This window comes from Dipodomys merriami, unplaced genomic scaffold (assembly GCF_024711535.1).
Source record: "Dipodomys merriami isolate MVZ:Mamm:240054 unplaced genomic scaffold, mDipMer1.0.p SCAF_8, whole genome shotgun sequence".
In the NCBI taxonomy this organism is placed as follows: Eukaryota; Metazoa; Chordata; class Mammalia; order Rodentia; family Heteromyidae; genus Dipodomys; species Dipodomys merriami.
In genome coordinates this window covers 40,550,215-40,572,098 of record NW_027206401.1, presented here as the reverse complement: position 1 = coordinate 40,572,098, position 21,884 = coordinate 40,550,215, and the positions used below count along the sequence as shown (strand labels likewise).

The 21,884-nt window shown below is 33.5% G+C and overlaps 1 non-coding gene and 1 pseudogene across 1 annotated transcript; one reads left to right on the top strand and one right to left on the bottom strand.

Annotated features, from left to right (window-relative positions):
- Positions 1-8,993: 8,993 nt before the first annotated feature.
- LOC138819055 (tyrosine-protein phosphatase non-receptor type 2 pseudogene) lies at positions 8,994-10,162 on the bottom strand (annotated as a pseudogene).
- Positions 10,163-14,295: 4,133 nt separating this feature from the next.
- On the top strand, positions 14,296-14,403 carry LOC138819566 (U6 spliceosomal RNA). The gene has a single exon (XR_011369489.1). It is a non-coding gene; the product is annotated as a U6 spliceosomal RNA (small nuclear RNA).
- Positions 14,404-21,884: the final 7,481 nt, after the last annotated feature.

Here is a 21,884-nt window from a genome sequence, read left to right as displayed (position 1 = left end):
CCGGTTTTCTGGTAGTTTATTGGAGATGAGAGTCTCACAGCCCTTCCTGCCAGGGCTGGCTTGCAACTGCGATCCTCAGATCTCAGCCTCCTGAGTAGCTAGGATTATAGGTGTGAGCCACTGGCACCCGGCTTGGATATGTCTTTTTTTTTTTAATAAGTTTTTTTATTGTGAAAATACTGTACAGAGGGGTTACAGTTACATGAACAAGGTGATGAGTACATTTCTTATCAAGCATTGTTGCCTCCTCCTTTGATTTTCCTCTACCATTCCTTCCCTCCCTTCTCCATAGCTACACTCCCCGCAACCCAATTGTTTAAATAGAGATACAAGTTGAGCAATTGCAACAATGAGATGTACAAGACACTATGTCGAAAAACGAACTTTACAATTTGGATATTTAAGGAAAGGTTGTGTACTTAGTTTTACTACCACATGAAGACTGGAAAACACATTCAAGCAGGAAAGCAAGCTTGACCAATGATGGTGACCATAGTTAACTTTGTGAATTTCTATGTTCATTTACTCTTTTCTTTCTTTAAAGGGAAATCCCTTAACATTATATCAATACAAATCTGCTTTCTCTATTTCATTTCATTAAAAAAACTTTTTATTAGCATAATTAAAAGTATAACGATGTATTGGAGATAGAAGTAGTGAATGTAGCATGTGACCAAATGTTATAAATAGAAAAAAGAAATGCAGAATTTGTAATTATAAAACAGTAGATTACAAGAACTCAGATTAAACACACATAAGACCAAATACATTAGTCTTGATAATATGTCAAGACTTACTGATAAGTAAAATTTTGGAGTAGAAAACAAAATAAAACAATCAATTTTATGAGATATTGAATATCTAAATGAATATAAACTAAATTAAATACAAAATTTAAATTGCTACATAACTATAAATGCATAAAGTAATTAATATTAACATAAGATAAAAGTTAAATGGAAACAGCAATGCTAAAATGAAACAACAAGGATTTAATATATTAGGAATTTCATATATTTTACCTTGTAAAATAGGAAATTTCATTGTGGTCTAATTTGATTAATTTTTTTTGTTTAGGAACATATATTAGGCCTCGCAATATTATATTAAGACTGCTTTTTTTAATTGTGAAAATACCATACAGAAGGGTTGAGACTGTTATTTTGTGATTAAGTAAGAAAAAAATTTAAAAGATCTGAGCATCCTAAAATGATATTAATCTAACACAAGATTATTTTCATATACAAAATACATACCCAGACATACACATTAATGTTTTTTTCAGAGATATGATCTCTGTGTAACTCAATCTAACCTTAAACTCACTACATCATGCAGAAACGTCTTGAAATTCATGGTTCAGACCCTGAGTGCTGGCATTTCAGACATGTGATCAAACAACAAAAATTGGCTATGAAATAACAAAATATTAGCAAAATTGATTTAGGCCATGCATAGAATCTTAAATTCTGCTGAGTCTTAAACCCAAAGAAAACATACAAAAATTTAAGCAAAACACTAATAACATTATTTGAAATCTTCTCTTATGAAACTTAGGAAGAAAAAATATAATCCAAATCTCTTTTAAACCCAGAAATAGAAATACTACTCATTAAAACTTATGGAATATTGCCAAAACCTACTAAAATGAAAAGCCGTGACTTGGAATATTTTATCAAATAAAATAAGGAAATGAATAATTTAAACCTTGAGCATTACAAAACAAGTAAAAGACAAGACAAATATAAATTTAGAATGTAATGAAGGGCACAAAAATTACAAAGCTAAAAATGTGTTAACTTGGAAAATTTAAAAGTCTGTTTATTAAAGGCAAAGTACAATGAAACTTTACACAATTTTTAATCCAAAATTTTGTTTAAAAATAAATAATAGGTTTAAAAATTTATAAATCAAAGTATATATTTATTTTCTAAATAATATGAAAACCATGTTTAATGGGCAGATTTTTTTTAAACTACATACTGTTCATATTTCTTACCAAGAATCTTAGTGATGTCTGTGGCTCACACCTAGCTACTCAGGAGACTGAGATCTGAAGATTCTGGTTCAAAGCCTACCCAAACAGAAAAACCTTTGAGACTCTTATCTCAAATTAACCAGCAAAAAGATGAAAGTAGATCATGTAGCTCACATGGTAGTGAATAGTGAAAAAGCAGTGTCCTGACCCTAAGGTCAAGCCCCAGAACTGGCATATACACACACACACACACACACACACACACACACACACACACAAAATCTCAAATACTAAAATAAAATTCAAATACTTCTAAAACAATGTACCAAGCTTCTTTAGGTTTTCAATGTTGAAATAACTCTGTTTTATTGTAAATATAATGGAAATCATCACGAGGACATCATAGACATATAAGGATCACAAAAATAACTTACATATTTTGAATTATAACTAAAAATTGTGACCAAATTCTATGCCAGTAGTCACAAACCTATATATTAAAAGCATTATTACTGGTTAAAATATTCAAAATACATTTTATAAAAGTTTGCCAACAATTACAAGGTAAAGATCTTACTATATGTTGGAAAGATATCTGACATAATTTAATCCATTTAATATTCATTCCTGACTAAGTGCAAACCATAAAATGCTAGAGTAGAAATATAATTATGATAACTTTTAATCTATTTAAACACCAGCCTCCATTATTATTTATGAGAATAAAAAGCACTGGTACATTGTTGATGAAGATGTGGATTGGGGCAGCCATTATGGAAAGCATCAGGAAGGTAGTAAAGAAATTAAAATATACTCAACAGATGACCCACTAACCACACTTTTATGCACATGCTCAAAGGAAATTAAATCATGATTATATAAAGATATCTGATCTGCGAGGTTAGTTGCAGCATTACTTACAATAACCTAGGCATCAAACCATGGATATATTAACATGTAAATAAAAAACTGTTAGTAATGTACAAAAAATATTTTTCCAGCTAAAAGATGAAAAGTGAATCTCTCACTTCCTACAATGCAGTTGAAACTAGAGGATTCTCTGCTAAACAAAAAAGTCTATTTGGAAATTAAGTAGAGCTGTATCTCTAAGAGGAAAGCAATACCATACTATGTTAGCATCAGATAAACACACGAAAGGAAATACTTCCCAAGTTATTGTAGTGAATAATTGAAAGATGTGAATTAAAAAAATGGATCATACCTAATTCAAAGCTAATTATTATCAAAGGATTTTCAGGACATTTTGTGATAATGATATTATCTGGAAGTGAAAAAAATTACATCCAATAAAATTCTTGAAAGGGAATACAATTATAAAAGGAAACTTACATGACTAAAGATTGCACACAAACATTAACTCAGACAAGAAGAACAAGAATAAAACCATCCATTGGCTGGGAAGGTAGCTCAGTGGTAGAGTGCTTGCCTTGCATGCATGAGACCCTGGGTTCTATTCCTCAGCACCATATAAGCAGAAAAAAAAGCCAGAAACGGTGCTGTGGTTCAAGTGGTAGAGCGCTAGCCTTGAGCTGAAGAGCTGAGGAACAGCGCCAAAAAAAAAAATCCATGGAAGAAAAAATCCACAGAGAGACCTATATAATATATTCTCAAGATTCTAAGCCACATTATTTAATAGTGAGGCCCAACTAGACTTGTTGTTATTGTTGTTTGTTTGTGCTTATGCTCTAGTTCTGGGTTGCAAATTCAGGGCCTGAGCACTGTCCATGAATTTTTGCTCATGGCTAGTGTTCTATCAGTTGGAGGCTCAACATTTTATCATTTAATAGATTGTTTAAGTAGCTTACCTATTATCTCTTTCCCTCTGTTTACATTAAAATAAAAAATCTAGAGTTTTGGTTATTGTTCACTAATATATTTGATCAGCACTCTGAACATGAGTAGAGCAAATAGACATTGAATCAATTGATTACTTCAAAATCAGGTGTGGAAAATTAATTAATTCTTAAGTAGTGAGGGTACATTGCTTGATAGTTTAATTTAAATTAATATATGCCAATACAACTAAAATATAATTATTTAATACTATACAAATCACTAGTTTATTTGTTTGTTTATTTATTTAGTGGTGCTAGGGTTTAAACTCAGGATCTTATGTTTGCTGTGTAGGCACTCTACCACTTAAATTTCATCTCTAAACCTTTTTAGTTTCAGTTGTTATTCACATGTATGCCAGGGTCACCTGGACTCCTATTCTGCATTGCTTAAAAGACACTTGTATAGCACGACTATGTTTACTGCAGCACTATTTACTATAGCTAAGATATGGAACCAACTCAGATGCCCCTCAATAGATGAATGGATCAAGAAAATGTGGCATATATACACAATGGAATTCTATGCCTCCATCAGAAAGAATGACATTGCCCCATTTGTTAGGAAATGGAAAGGCTTGGAAAAAATTATATTAAGTGAAGTAAACCAGGCCCAAAGAAACATAGGTCCCATGGTTTCCCTTATTTGCAGTATCTAGTATATGTCTGAGTTAAGCAGAAAAAGTCAGATAAGGTGGTGTTAGGGAAATGAACCCTAAGATATTTATTCAAATGTTTTTTTTTCTTTCATGCAATTGTTTTTAACGCATTTATAAGATTATTTCTTTGTTGCTTTGTATGTCCCTCCCCCACAGTATAACCCCTGCTTTCACTGTATTTGATGTCGGTATAATTTGTGGAGGGGAAGGGAAAAACAAATCGTTTAAATAGGGATACAGGTGGACCCATTTCAACAATGAGATGTACCAGTCGTTATGTCGAAAGCGAACTTTACAATTTTGGTGCGGGGGGGCGGGGCGGGGCGAGTGGGGAGGATGGGAAAGGATGGGAAGGGGAAACAAAGGAGGAGGCTTCAATGCTTGATAAGAAATGTACTCATTGTCTTGCCCATGTAATTGTAACCCCTCTGTACAGTATTTTCACAATAAAAATATACATAAAATATATACATATATATATAATAAAAAATTTAAAAAGATACTTGTATCACCTCATTCGGATCTTTTTTCATTGAGGGCTGATTTTGAACTATGATTCCCCCAGTCGTCATTTCCTACCTAAATAGTTAGAGTTAGGGCATCAGCCATATGCTACTATTAATGAACTAAATAATGGGTGGACTAAATTTAAAAAAAAAAACAAAACAGGAGAAATATCGTTATGAATTTCTATGGCCTTGAAAAGTGCACATTAGAAAGCCCAGCTTAGCCACACAGTAACCCAAGTGAAACTTCTAAGTTGCTGCCACTCATACCACTGATTATTTATGTATTTCCCTCACATTTAAAATTTTTATTTTTTCTATATTTTTATTATTAAAACTTGGTGTCTTACTAAAATCTGCATGAACAGAAAAGATTAGATATCCAGAAGTAACATAAAGACTTCCACCTTTGGCTGTGGTAAATAACAAGTAGTGAAGTTATAGTCACACTGACAAAAACAAAAGCAAAGCAAAATCATGAGCAAAAAATATTAAATTATTATTCAGATAGTGGATAATATAAAGCAAAGAACTGTAATACTTGAAAAATGGGAAATGCAAGAAAGAAAATTTTGGGTTGCTTTGGCTTTGTATCTACTGCCTATGTGCTAAAGGAATACATGAAAGGTACCATCTTGTTTACTGTGTCTTGACCCAATTGGTCCTTACAGAAAGCTTTCACAACAGCTAAAGAATACATGTACTTTTAAGTAAGCTTGAAAAATGTACCAAGATAGATCACAAGCTAGCAAACTGTCTAGCTATAAAAAATTTAAATTAAAAATGAATAAGAAATATTTAGAAATCTACATATACTTGGATGAAAGAGAGGTTACTTCTAAATAATCCATGTGTTATAAATCACAAATGAAATAAGAATATATTTATCTATATCTATCAGCAGATATATGATAAATAGATAGGTAGATAGATAGATAGATAGATGTTGAAATACCACATATTAACTTTTAAGGAAGTATCTAAATAAGTGCTTAGGAAAAGGTTTGAAGATTTATATATTTATGTACGATTACATGTTAAGAATAAATGACGTAAGATTTTTTTTATCATATTGCTTAAAGATTAACAAATTAATTCCAAATGTGTGCAATACAGATAATACTAAACTGCAGAAATAAAATAAGGAACATTAATGAAATAAAATAAAAATATAATTCTTCAAAAATGTTAAAATTATTAGGAAGTCTGATGAAGAAAAAAACAAGAAATCCAAATTGCTAATATAATATAAAAAGAGAATGTCACTACTGATTTTTACACATAGAATAATAAGAGAATATTTTAATAGCTCTAATAAATAAATTTGACAACTTAGATGAAAGAAGTGAATCCCCGAAGGTTCACACCTTCAAGAAACTAACGTAAGATGGAATAGAAATTCTGACCAGCCTACATATCTAGTAAAAAGGAAAATTTATTATCAAAATAAAAGCATTTTTAGTAAAATCAAAGGCCTAATTCATCTTTTACTAAGAAAGTTAGAATTACAAATCTAACACTGAATTTTCCCAAAAGTAATGATGGAATACTACTGCTAAGCTTATTTTATGAGGCCAACGTTACTCAAAACTGACAAAGAAATCTAAGGAAAATGAAAGACTAATATCCCCCATGAATAAACATGTAAAAATTCCTAACAAAATGTCTGCAAAATGAAGCCAGCAATATATAAAAAGAGGATAATATATACTGAGCAAATGGGATTTCTTCAAGGAATGCAGTGTTGTGTTAGCCTTTGAAAATCAATTATTATAATACTTTATATTAACAGAAAAGGAAAAATAGCTTAGAAACCTCTTAATTGAGGCAGAGAATATGTTGTCAGTCTTACAAGGGCTTCCTCAAAGTACCTATAGATGATACCATGTAGAATGGTGGATTACTGAGTGACTTCCTCTAACACTGGTAATAAGGCCAACATGTCTGCTTTTACCAGTACTATTCCATGTCATGCCAATGAAGCAAGAAAAAAAAGTAAACAAAAATTGGAAAGGAAAATTCAAATCTGTCTCTCCTGGTAGATAACATAATTGTTTACATAAAAAATCACAAGGAATTTTTTTAGACAACTGCTACAACTAGTAGGTGAATTTAGCAGAGTTGCAGGTTACAAGATTCATATACTAACAGCTTACAACTAGAAAATATATGTTTAAGAATGGATCCTCTGTACAATAGTATTTAAAAACATAAAACAGTAACACACATAACAAAAGACTCCACTGAAGCAACAAAACACTGCTATTTTTTTTCTATTAAATTAACAAAAATCTTAGCCAATGGAAAAGTACATCATAGCTATAGATTACAGAGTTCAAAACTGTTAGGATGTGAATTCTTTACCCCCTTCCAGTTCATATGTACATTGAACAAAATCCCAATGCAAATCAAAACAGGCCTTTCTTGAAGAAATATAAAAAGTTGATTCAAATTTAATTTGGAAATGCAAAATACTTAGCATAGCCAAAAATTCTTAGGGAAAAAAGATAGGAAGAAGACATAATATTCAACATCAAGGTTTATAATAAAGCTATCATAATCAAGAGAGTTTAGATTCTCTTTAATGGTAGATAATTGCATCAATAGACTAGGCAAGAGATTGCAGAAATAGACCTACATTTATACAGTACAATTGAAGTTCCACAAAAGCATCCAAGCAAATCAGTAAGGAAAATCTTTTCAACAAATGGAGCTAGATCAACTGAATATCCATATGGAAAGACAGGAAGATTGAACTCTACCCAACACCAAACATGAAATTTATTCAAGAGGTATTATAACCTAAATGCCAATGCTCAGCTTGTGACTCTCAAGGCAAATAAAGATTATCTTGGAAAAGTAGAGGTAGACAAATATTTCTTACTCTGTACTAGGAATTACCATAAAAAGAAAATGAGTAAGAATAACTTACTCATTTGGAATAATATATTTGGAAAATACAAATTATAGCCATTATGAATACCTGTGGAACTACTGAAATTTCTAAAATTAAAAAAAAATACCAATAACAGTGAGTAACTGAACCAAATAGAATACTTACATGTTGCTACTGATGATACAATGATACAAATCCTTTAGGGGAAAAAATCCTTTAGGAAAAAGTCCTAACATTTTGCTTGGAATTTTTACGTTTATTCATTGGGGATATTAGTCTTTCATTTTCCTTAGATTTCTTCGTCGGTTTTGAGTAACATTGGCCTCATATAATAAGTTTAGCAGTAGTATTCCACCATTACTTTTGTGAAAATTCAATGTTAGATTTGTAATTCTAATAGCAGTTTCTTACAAAGTTAAATTTATACCTACCATATGACCTAATCTCCACTCTTAGGTGTTTTCCAATAATCATAGAAACATATGTCTATAAAAAAACTTTTTAATGAATGATTTGGCATTTTTATTCATAAAAGCCAAATGCTGCAAACAACGCATATGTTCATTAAGAATGAATAAATTAGTTGCACAATATACAAAGGAATACTAATCAGCAATACAATGTATCAAACTTCTAATACAATATGAATAAATTTTATAAAAATTTTACTGCATGAAAGAAGTCAAACAACTAAAAACATACTTTGTTATTTTACTATACTATTGGAACACACACTCTGGGTTTTTTTTTTGTCTATATAATAAAAATATTTAATGCTGCCAAAAAGTCTAAAAATACAGTAGGAATGGCAGTACAATACAAAGTATTCTCTCCTAATTTATTTCTTTTACATCTTTCTACATTTCATACACACATTTAAAAAACACTTAACAATATATCAAATGAAAGAGTTCTGCAGTCTTCTGCTGGTGGCTGCTCTTCATTCCCTGGATGTTAAGTTTACTTTGTAAACAGACAATGGTAAGGCAATCTACGGGTTGAGCAAGCCTCACTTTAGTTTCCGGAGTGGGCTTCAGGTCTTGCTTTGCACATCAAAGGTTCAAAATTTATAGCGGCAGAATATTCTCAAGTCATGAATGCTTAGGTGTCTGTCAATCTTGGCCTTTTTCTTTTTCATTCAGTCTCATTGAGCCTCTGTTTCATCTTCTGCATCTTCTGAGCTGTGGTAGCCTTTCGGTCCTCTCGAATACGTTTCCGTAGAACACTCTCGCTGTTTTCCTCCACGGTATCTTGTATTTCAGAGGAAAGTCCTGTACACCGGTCACCTGTCAGTTTCTCTTCTTCTAGACCTAGTCTGTTCCCATTATACTTTTCAATGATTATTTTGTTCGGCGAATGATCGAAAGCAGGACTTAAGTCTTCTTCAGAAAGTTCTTTCCACCGTTTCTGTATATTTGAATCTCCCTCTATACACTTTGCTCCTTCTATAATGGCCATATAAGAGAATCTGAGTTGATCTGGTGTCTGAATAAAGTCCCATTCGCTATTTCTCATATTCAGTAACACTTGTTTAATGTTAATATCATCTCCTTTTTCCATCAGAGCAAGACATGTGTCTACTAGAGAGAAGATACCAGAGCGCCCTATGCCTGCACTACAGTGGATCACCGCAGGCCCGTGGTCAGGGTTCAAGGAGCCATATTCTCTCACTTTAATCAAGAAAGTGAGAAATGAAGCTGGTGATTCAGGTACTCCAAAATCTGGCCAGGTAGTATAATGAAAGTGAGATATTGTTCTGGATTCACCACTATCCGTTATTTTCTAATTGTAGTAGATGTACTGTATAGTATGACTTCACATCTTCAGACAGGAGCTTCACACTAAATCCATTTTCTTCAAACAGCATCTCTCGGTCATCTATTGGCCAATATTGGGCACATTTAACAGTTGCTTTCTCCACAATTCGGTTTAGCATGACAACTCAACTGCTTTGGTCTTCTGCTGCCAAACCATGAGCCAGAAGTGACAACATGTGTTAGGAAGTGCACCCTGTGTTAAGATATAACTCCTTCGTGCCTCTTCTGTGTCAATTAAGCTGGCATTAATAGAATCATTTTCAGTATTTTGCAGTTTAACACGACTATGATCATATGGGTTTAAGTCTCGGATCTGTTTCGATCTCTGTTTTCTGGAAACTTGGCCACTCTATGAGGATAATCATGAGACTCATTTCGAATTTCCCAGTATAGCTGCTGCCAGTGGGATTGAGCACCCAGCTCCTCGAACTCCCCTTTGGTGGTGGTAGACATGGAGGCCAGGGAGCCCTGGCGCGGGCTGAACCCCCACAGGCGGAGAGGCTCAGGCTCCGCGGGGCCCGGGGAGAGCGCAAGCGCTGTCATACTCTAGGTTTTTATAGGACTAAATGCTTTGTGGGCATATCCATTTTCAAAATCCATAGAGTTGTTCACTTATGACTTGTGAATTTCCTTCATTATGAATTTTACGTATCAGTTTAAAAGACTAAATTCCAATTTGGTAAAATTGCTTTTCATCGCCTAGGTATCTGAAAGTGATTACTATGTATCCCAGTTTACAAAATGAGGAAATGTACAGAGTAAAGGAAAGTAGGAATTTCTGTTAACGAAACCTATTAGCAGTATGGAAAGATGACTAGAGTATACCATGTGCTAAGGGAATGCAATTGGTATGGCATGCCCAGGGAAAAGAGACAATGTCTGAAGGGAAGAGCCTGTTAAACAGGAGAATATGAGTGAATATCAAATGTGTCTCAAAAACAGGTAAGAGCCAGAAGTAATGGGTAACAATTTGGCCATAAAATTACTGGTTAACTTGGCTCAGAAACAAAATTTTGTCATAAAAAGTCTGGGCTGACAAATCTGTATTCATCGGCAGAGATCGACTATACTCATCCCTGAGTTATAAACACCTCGATCTGTGTTCCCTGCTTATTGGCTTTATAAAATCCAATCTTATAAGAAGCTGGGAGGGAAGTCCACTTGCACTTCATCTGCAAATGACTACCAGTGCTGCTATTCTTCCAGTTTTTATTCAAATATGCAGAATAACCTACTGCTCAGATTTAAGACACAGGTAACTTTTATTTTTTAAATCCAATTCCACTCATGTCTTTCTTTAAGCCCTTGACTCCAAAAGAGTCTCCTTTAGATTCGGTTTGCTTGTTTGCTACTGTCATTCTTTTTGGGGCTTGCAGCTATGACCCTAAACTGTAGCCTTGTCATTTGGGAGGTTAGATACATGTCTTGATAGACAAATGCATAACTCCAAACTTGAATTACACATCACCCTGTTTTAGACACTTGATAAGATCCCTGCTATCTCTTTTCAGAAATCATTGAGATCAGTGTTTTCAGTGGCAAGAAAACAACATACTTTTTAAAAATATATTGAATCTTGACACATTCCCTCATGTTTCTTCAGGATTTCAGTTATACCTGTCGCCCTCTGTCCTACTCGGCTGGAGGAGCTTCATGGAATGACGTGTTCTGCTGATTCCTTGCATTTCTCTTTCAGTATGAACCATGAGGCTTCATTCTATGTGCAAGTGCAAGAAAATTACACCATAGTAATCGTATGGACTTTGCAATCTCAAGGCATTATTCAACGGCAAAGCTGTATCTCTAGGAAATACACCAACAAAATTTTCTAGGTCAAATTTCACAATAAAATTAGAGCAGACAAATAGATTATCATTCGTTTTTACGGTACTGTTATTTTTAGTGTTTTTTTTAAAATTAGAAACTATCATAGTGATTTCCATAGTGATTCTACTGGTTTTCAACCCTATTAATAGTGTACATGGTCCTTTTATTTTTTCTCCTCCTCTATATCCTTTATGTCCTTGCAAACATTTGTTGTTTTTTTCTTCTAGATACTCACCATTATGACTATAGGAAGATGAAACTAAATGTTGTTTCTTTTTTATTTTCACTTTTATATGGCTGTGTTTCTTGAACATTTCTTCATCTACTTATTTACCATTTCCCTTGAGAAGTATCTGTTGCATTCCTTTTAGCCATTTAATAATTGAGTTGTTGATTCTTTGTGAGTTTAGTTTTATGTTGTTTTGTTTTATGTTTTAGCTCTCTTTATATTCTGGTTATTAGATCCATATCAGATGTATAGCTGGCATAGATTTTCTCCCATTCTATAGGCTGTCTTTTCAGCCTTGTGTCTATTTCCTTTACTGTGCTGAATCGCTTTAGCTTTATGCAATCCCATTTGTCAATCTGTGCTCCTATTTACTGAACTGCTGGAGTTCTATTCAGGAATTTAGTTCTTATGCCAACATTTTCTAGTATTCTCTTTTACTGTAAGTAGTTCCAAAGCTTTAGACGTTACACTAAGATGCTTCGTTGCATTTTAAATTAATATTAATGTGGGGTGGGAGATAAGAATTTATTTTGGGATCTTCTAATCTATTCCATTGGTCTTTTTGTCTGTGCACATGTGAGGACCATGCTGCTTTTGTTACTATGGTTCTGTAGTATAATTTGAATCTAATATTGTGATATCTCCAGAATTGGTTTAATTTTGCTCAGAATTACTTTGGCTAACTAGGATCTTTTGTGCCTCTCTATGAATTGTGGGAATTGATTTGCCACTTTCTGTGAAGAATGACATAACAATTTTTTGTGATTATTATATTAAATTTGTAGATTGCTTTTTTGGAATTATAGCCATTTTCATAATATTAATTCTGCCAGTCCATGCTCAAGGAAAGCCTTTTCAACTTAAATGATTTCCTTAATTTCTTTCTTCAAAGTTTCATACTTTTCTCTATGGATTTAACTATTTGGTTAAGTTTATTCCTAGATGTTGTGTTTTCCTGAGGTTGTTATGAATAGAATTTTTCTAATTTCCTTCTTAGCCTGTTCATTGTTGGTAAATAGAACAAACTATTATTTGCATGATGATTTTAGTATCCCAGTACATTACCAAAGATATATATTATTCTAAGAGTTTGGGTGTGGAATCTTTAGGGTTCTTTGAATATAGGATTATCTAATCTGCAAAGAGGAAAAAAGTGACTCCATCCTCTCCTTTGCTCCTAATATCTCTGATAAAATTTAAAATGCTGGTGGTACAAAAAGTGTTGATATCATTCTATGTCTTTAAAGGTTACTCATGCTGACAGCCTTTTTCTGCATTTGTCTCGATCTCTATCTCTGTTTGAAGGTTCACCAGCACCATCTTATTGTCCACCCTTAAACTCAAAATAGGGGTTGAGATAAATGAATTCTCCTGGGAAACACTCCACAAGGCAGAGATTGAAGTCAGTCAGTGAGGCCTCCCTGTTCCCCATTGACAGTTGTGGGAAATGTTACACATTGTAATGGAATGCTCAAAGCAGAGCCGGGACTCAGTTGCTTGGACCTCTCTCCTTCTTGCCTCTCCTACTTTTGCTTGTGAACCCTGTATCCTCTTTAATTATTCATGTACACTCAAACCTTTAAATGAAAAATAATTCTTGAAAGGCTCAAAGTAATATGTGTCACTTTATTTATTTATTTATTTATTTATTTATTTATTTATTTATTTATTTATTTATGCCAGTCCTGGGGTTTGAACTCAGAGCCTGGGCATGGTCCCTGACTTTCTTTGCTCAAGTCTGGCAATTTACCTGTGTCACTTCTGCTGTTGGCAACAGATTAGATGTGGAAAGAGGGTTGATTTGGAGAGTGATGTGCATGTTTGTTATCATATTTATAGTAGTATTAAGCTACTTTGCAAGAATTTACTAGGCATTACTTTACTTTTCTTATATTTAGTGTGATGAAAAAAAGGAGTTATCTGAAATAGAAAATGTAGATTAACATTTATATAGTGTCAAATATCAGATTTAAATTATTATAATTACCCAGGAATACCAGTGTAGGAGTGTGATCCCAGCTACAAGAGAGGAGTAGCAGGATCTAGCTGGAGGCTTCATCTTAGGCAAAGAGTAAGAAGCTACTTTAAAAAATAACTGAGCAGGGGTTGGGAAGGTGGCTCAGTGGTAGAGCACTTGCCTTGCATGTTCGAGGCCCTGGGTTAGATTCCTCAGCACCACATGAGAAAAAAGCCGGAAGTGGAGCTGTGGCTCAAGTGGTAGAGCAGTAGCCTTGAGCTGAAGAGCTGAGGGACAGCGCCCAGGCCCAGAGTTCAGGCCCAACGACCGGACCCCCCCCAAAAAATAACTGAGCAAGGGCAGAAGCTGTGAGTTAACAGATAGAGTACCTGCCTAGCAAGTTCTCATACCAATTTTTTTTTCTAAATAATTATACTGGGAAAGTTTTGATATACTTCTTTTGGTATTAAAGTATTAAAATAAACTAACTTATCCAAGAGCAATCTTTTTGTTAAGTTTGTTGTTTTGTTTTATTGCCCATCTTCTATAAATTAAAAAATAATTAATATTACTGTGCTCACTTTGGCAGCACAAATAACTAAAATTGGAACTATACAGAGAAGATTAGCATGGCCCCTGCACAAGGATGACCAGCAAATTCAAGAAACATTCCATATTTTTATGCTTCCATCAGAAAGAATGGCACTTCCCCATTTGTTAGGAAATGGAAGGACTTGGAAAAATTATATTGAGTGAAGTAAGCCAGGCCCAAAGAACCATAGGTCCCATGGTTTCCCTTATTTGCAATAACTAGTATATGTCTAAGACAAGCAGAAAAGGTCAAAAGTATGTACATATGACCATATAAGATGATGCTAAGAAAAATAAACACCAACATATGGACACAAATGGTTTTTATCTTTCTTGCTTCTATTTTTAAAGTATTTATATTGTACTATATGATTTTTTTGTTTCTTTTGTATGTTATTCTCCCATGGTATAACCCCTGTTTTCACTGTTTTTGATTATGGTGTCCTGCATCTTGAAAATACATTTTTCTAAGTTGGGGAGGGGAAGGGAAATAACAAAATGCTGAAATAAGGATGCAGGTTGACCCATTGTAACAATGAGATGTACAAAACACTATATTGAAAATTAATTTTACAACTTCAGAAGGGGGGTGGGAGGAATCAGGGAGGTAGGGAGGGAAGGGATGGTAGAGGAAAAACAAAGGAGGGCGTAACAATGCTTGATAGGAAATGTACTCATTACCTTACTCATGTATCTGTAATGCCTTTGTACAGTATCTTTACAATAAAACATATACAAAAATAATTAATATTAATAAATAATACACTTGTACAATTATTTTAGAACTAATTGCTTAAACTATTTAATTCAATTAAATATTTGAAAATGAAATCTTATATACATGTGTATAAACAAACATTATAGTAACCTATAGACTAGAAATTAAAGAGCTGTATGACTTACATTTTTCCATCCACAGTATTCATGTCAGGTTATATCAAATATTTAACACCAGCCATTCTTTGGGATTTGTTAGCATATCTTTTTAAACTTGCCTGCGGCAGTTACAAGAAGGAATGTAAAAAGTGGTTTTGATTATCGTTTTGGATTGTCAACCTTGACAGTTTGAGTTGGATTTATAGGCATGAAGAAAGAATACATAGATACTAGCACCAGTATACCTTTATTCTATTTCTGGGGAAGATTCTTTCCCAAAAATAACCAAAGAACTTGTTATTTGTCAGAAAAATTACAAAATGGAGTTCATTGCAAGTAACTTGGCACACAGGTGTCTGGAAATAAGAATCTACTGATGATCAGTTTAGATCGACAGCCACTTATGAAGAGAGTTTAAAGTCTGGTTTTAAAGCAACTAAATAATTTGTTTTATTTTTTAGTCATCATCAGAAAAAATACAGTACTTTTAATATTTGGTTCAGAAACTCTCAAGGTTAAACCAAAAAATAAAAATAAAAATAGAAGGCAAGAAAGGTGGGAAGGGAAAAGATGGTAGGGGAAAAACAAAGGAGGGGGGTAACAATGCTTGATAGGAAATGTACTCATTACCTTACTCATGTAATGGTAACCCCTCTGTATAGTACCTACAATAAAAATATTTTTTAAAAATTAATAAACATGTGACTAACTGCTAAGGAAAAAAAGAAAACAAATGAAATCCCTAATTTACTGTTGGGATGTAATCTGAGGGTGAACTTTCTGCATGCAGATGATTCAGAACTGTTGTCGTCTCCAGACAGGGACCGGAAAGAATCAAAAGCATGAAATATCTTACTATAGATATGTCCTTGAGAAGATGTAGTTGGTATTCTTTTACCTAGCCAACACATACTTCAATCCTTCATTCATATGAAGTTTCCAAAGGATTGCTATTGAAATACCCATCTTGTTTTCCTGGGGTCTAAGCTCTGCTCTGCTCTGTACTAAAGCAGAATAAAATATATTTGTAAGAGGATGGTGGTGCAGAGCAATGGAACTGAAGAATGCCGCCTTTGGATTTTTTTTTCTGAAACTCTTTCACAATTAGATTGGAAGTTGAATCTCAATATTCTTTGTTACTAATACCCAGGCATCATAATTGCTGAGGTATATTATCACCCATCCTTCTACTGAGTCTGCATAGAGATTTACCTTGAAATGGGCATGTCTTTGTGAGGCACACACTCTTTTTTTTTCATTTAAGTCCTTTTATTACAGTGGTGCCAGCAATGGTTCCTATCATTAAATGCCTGTCAGCATTTCCATTATAAACCTTATTTTCAGGGGATTTATAACCTAGCCATATTAATTCACATTCAGCTGAAAGTTGCCATCGAAATTCTCAACATACAATAGTTGCTGGTTTTTTTTTTTTATCACCAAATTTTATTTGGATCTGTTTGTCTGCCCGAGGTTTAGCAGTGTGTGAAACCATCACGAGAAGGAATAATCGGGATGTTTTGGTAGATGGGCTTTCTAAAGGAAGAAAGTACACATGGAAATTAGCAAAGGAGTTGTAAAAATTGTCTAACATTTGACAAGCCAAAGTCTAATAAATTAAAATTATTATTATTTATCCCGTACTACCATTTTGACTTATGATTATTTAAGATACATTTTCCTGTGAACACTAATTTGCATCATGAAACGTTAGAGCCAGATTAGCATAGCACCCTGAACACTGTGAGAAGTCCATTTATATCATAAAATATAAACAAAAGACATATTGTTTTTGCCTCAATGTGAAAATTTGACATCTAATTTTATTATCTAACTCTACTTTGATTCTTTCCCAAAGAAACTTTATTTCTGAAAACATAAAATGTGGCTTTTACATTTGTTTTGCTATTGTGAGTATATAAGCATCTCAGTGGTTTTGTGTGTGTGTGTGTGTGTGTGTGTGTGTGTGAGAGAGAGAGAGAGAGAGAGAGAGAGAGAGAGAGAGAGAGAGAGAGAGAGAGAGAGAGAGAGAGAGAGAGAGAGAGAGAGAGAGAGAGTGAGTGTGTGTGTACTGGGGCTTGAACTCAATACCTGAGTGCTGCCCCTTGGCTTTTTGCTCAAGGATGGAGCTCTGCCATTTAAGCCATACCTCCACATCTGGCTTTTTGGTGGGTAATTGGAGATAAGATTTCCCTGGATTTTGCCTGCTTGGCATGGAACCACAAAACTCAGATCTCAACTTCCTAAGTAGATAGGATTACAGGTATGAGTCTTGAAGTTTCAATGAAGACAAAAGTATCTAAGAAAAACTTAGAATTTTAGAAAATTTAATGCCTGTAATTTATTGCTTACAATATTGTGGTTAAAAAATACTTTCTAATTTAAAGGTTGTTCCCTCTTCATATTTACAATCTCCTTCACCAGAATGTCCAGAGTTACTTTAAAGCTTATCTTTTACATTGTTATTGTTAAGTAGTTGTACAAAGTGATTACAATTCCATAAGTCAGGTTATGAGTACAATGTTTTTGATCAATGTCATCTCTTTCTCTATTCTCTCTTAAATTCTCCCTCTGTTCCTACCCTCAAGTTACATGGTTCGTTTTTTACATCATATACACTGAAAATAATAGGAGACAAATGGCACACATTGTCTCTCGTATGTGGAAGCTAGATCTAAAATACAGTTGTGCAAGATAACATATACAGGGCTCAGTGCATTTACACACAAACTGACTACAGGAGGGTCTACTTAGGGGAGGAATCCCAAGGCCTACATTCTCTGAACAACCTGAGTATTGCTTCTCAAAATAAATGTCAGGAAGTAAAAACGTGTTTTGGGGGGAAAAAAGGAGGACACTCAGGAATGGAAGGAGGTAATCCATTATTACACTCAGTGTTAGGTTTATTCTGATAGTTTAGCTGGTAACCTTGGAGGAACTAGTAACCATTTCCTTAACTTACAAGGTATCTAGCATCATAGACCAGCCCCAGAAGATAAATCATTTCCTCCTAACACAGTGATTTTCCTTGATTTTTGTATTATTAATGGAAATAACAATGTGAGCCTACATCCAGGGGCTTGGATTTTTAACCCTTTATCATATCTACCCAGTCTTCTAAAACATGCAAATAAAACCATGACCACCAAGCCTTAAAAATAAAGATTTTAAAAATACTAAAACATTTAAAATCTGGGATTTATCAATATAATTCTGCCCGTGGAACATTTTTATCTGCACTATGTAGCTGATGTACTTTTTTGGTTTTTTTTGGGGGGGGGCTGGTATTAGGCTTTGAACTCAAGGTCTCATGTGTCTTAGGCAGTGTTCTACCACTTGGGCCACATCACCAGCCCTATTTCTCTATATTTCAAGTAGGGTCTCATGGTTTGCCCAGGCTTGACCTTAGAACAAATCTCCTCTGTATATCAGGGATCCCATGTGTGATCCATGTGATACTGTGCCTGACTCACTGATTGAGAAGAAGGGCTCACTAACTTGTTTAACTGGCTACCTTCAAACTGTGATCCTCTCAATTCCTCTCCCCTGAGTATTTGTGGGTGAGCAACTACACCAAGGCACAATGCCTTAAATTTACTTAAGAACATTGCTTGGTGGTGTATTTTAAAGAATGTGTTACTTGAACTCCTTCATTTTTCCATCACCAGCAGTTTTTGTTCACTCTCCTATGAACACACTCATTAATGTGTAGCCAAACTCTTAAAAAGGGAAATCAAGTGGAAATTTTTCGGTGACATTAAACTTTGATATCTTAATATGTTATAGTAAGAGACAGATGCCTAGTCAAGCTAAAAGAATTACTCCCTTTGATCCCCAGGCAGGTCAGAAGTTTGATGAACCAAAATTCTGGTGAGAAGGTAAAATTGATATTCTTTATTTGATCATTCAGAAGCTTTGATTATTTAATACATAATGGGATTTGTGTGTGTGTGTGTTGATATATTATTAGGGTCTTATACCTTAAATAGGTTATTCATTGAGCATAGTGTATATAATATGCTTTTTCATCAATATACTGTACCATTAATCTACAGTATTTTATCATTTACTTAAAAATCAGCAAAGCAAGCAAAATACTCACATAGTATTTCGCGTAGTCAGCACTGTCCTTCCAAACTGATCAGAAACGGAATACGTCATTCTATTTGGGATTAAGTAAACTGGACCTAAACTGAAGCTTTATTTTAAATGTCAGTAAAAGAGTTGTCTTCTTATAGGTTATGTTAATCTGTACTAAAACATTTTTGCTTCACATGTGACAATTGTCCATATTTATGGGATACAAGCAAGGTTTTGATACAAATATGCATTGTAGAATGGTTGAATTAAAGTAGTTAACTTAGATGTCCAATTAAACATTTATCATTTCTTTGTGATGAAAACATTCAACATCTTTTCTTCTTCCAGTTGTTTGAATATACAGTGCATTATTATGAATTATTATACCCCTAAAATTCAGCAACATACCTATTAACCACCCTTCTGCTATCTTTTTGGTAACTACTATTTACTCTCAAATTATATGGATCAACATTTTTTTTGCTACAGAATTTCTGAAGGAGCACAGTTATTTCATCTGTGATAATTACAAAAAGTCATACTACCCATGATTATGCAGTAATAATCAGATAAGAATCTATTTGAAGATGAAATCTTAATTTGTTTAAAATTTATTGAAAATTCAGTTCTAAAACATATTAAATTTGAAGCTATCAGCATAAAGTAGTTTCTGGTGTTTTTAGGTTTTTGGTAATTTTTTATAGTTTTATTCTGAAGTAAAATGTCTGGAGACACTAGCTCAAATCTCATAATTGCTATAAAATAGTTTAATCTAGGAATGTCAGTTTTTTCTATTTTTAGGAACAAAGCATTCAAAACTGAGTTTTATATTTATTTTGCTTTTGTCAGTCATGAGATTCTTGTCTAACAGAATAAATTCATTATAGGAAAAATAATATATCTGCCTATTTCAGGTTGATATGTTTTATTCAAATAAGTTGTTTAGTTACAGGGTACAAATTAAGAAATATTCTACAGGCTTTCTGCTTAAAATCATTTTCCAATGATATTGGCCTTTAGCAAAACAAATTTGTATTAAAGAGTTAACAGAACCGGATAAATCCTAGTTTCATAATTTTTATCTCTACTATGCTGCAAATATAAGGAGGAATGTATAGGTCAAGTGTTTGTGTTTTCTGTTATTACTTATTCATTTTACTTTAATTCACAGTGAATTTCCTATACTATGATAAGTCAGAAGCAACCTTAGATTGTTTCATGCAGTAATGATACAGTTAAACAGGTCCTTTAAATAAATGTGTCAAGTTTCATTCAGCTTAGATTCAGATGAGATGAGAAAACTTCACATTCTCATGGGGAATGTTGGGTAGAAGAAAAATTACTTGTTTCAATTGTGCTGACGGTAAACACAGATGAGGGTCAGAATCTTGGATTTTAGCTACAATAGATCTCTATAACAAGAGGGAGAGAGAGAAAGGGAGACAGAGAGACAGAGAGACAGAGAGAGACAGAGAGAGAGAATAATAAAAAATACTGAAAACCATTGGCATGATGATACATACTTACCAAGACTTAAGAGGATGTAAAAGAATTGAAAGTTTTAGGTTGGGCTGAGCTACAATGACTCAATAATAATAATAAACATTTAATAATCATTAATGATTCCTGTCTTAACATCAAACAGGTTTCAGATCATTAATTATATATATTATTAAATATATTAAAATATATTTAAACATATTTAAATATATATTTAATTAATTGCATTAATTAAATATATATATTCAAATTTCCTCAAATTGCTATACCCCAAATGACTTTAGAATTATAGCAAGACTTAGTGATTAAAAAAATATTGATTCTCTACCTCTCATAAAAGGGTTTTTCTTCTGAATTTCTTCTCTTTGAAACTTGATCTTTAGTAGGTAATTTCCTGAGCCATAATTAGCAATATCTCCCAGAAATTTAAAGAATTGTATTGTATGTGGAGCCCTAAAGTACAGTATGTGGAAGACTGTAGTATCTCTTAGGGAACTTCTGGTTCTAAAGCCGTTTGTCTCAGGGTTCATTGGCCCATGCAGGCTCCTTCAGAACCAGTTTAGACAACAGACAGGAGAGCAGTAGAGTCCTAGAGGTATCTGCCATTAGTTTTTACATTAGAAAGGTGAAGAAATGTGCTCTGAATCCATTGCCTTATTTTTCTCTACATAGAAGAAGATGTGAAAGTAATTTTGAAAAATGAAGACTGACTTATACATTAACATCTCATTCAGAACATTCACCCCAAACCAACTAGGGGCTTTTCTACTACCTGCTGGGCTATCTTTGTGGTAACAGTGTGAAACTCACAAAGGAGGTCTGTGTCTATTGTCTGTCCATCAACCCCTGTTTTCACAAAATGAGCCAGGGTCAGTATACTGTTACCCAGAACGCTTTCAAGGTTATAGTCATTTAGCAAAGATACTGAACAAGGTATCAGCTAACAATGATGGTACAGCAAAAGAACTGGACCTATAAGACATAATTTTATCATTTTCAACTCAAGAGACTCAGAAGGACTCATACTTGAAATTTGACAATTATAACCAATAGGATTACTATAATAGAAGATGGATGATTTTCATACATTCAAAAATTAATAAGTCTAATGCTAA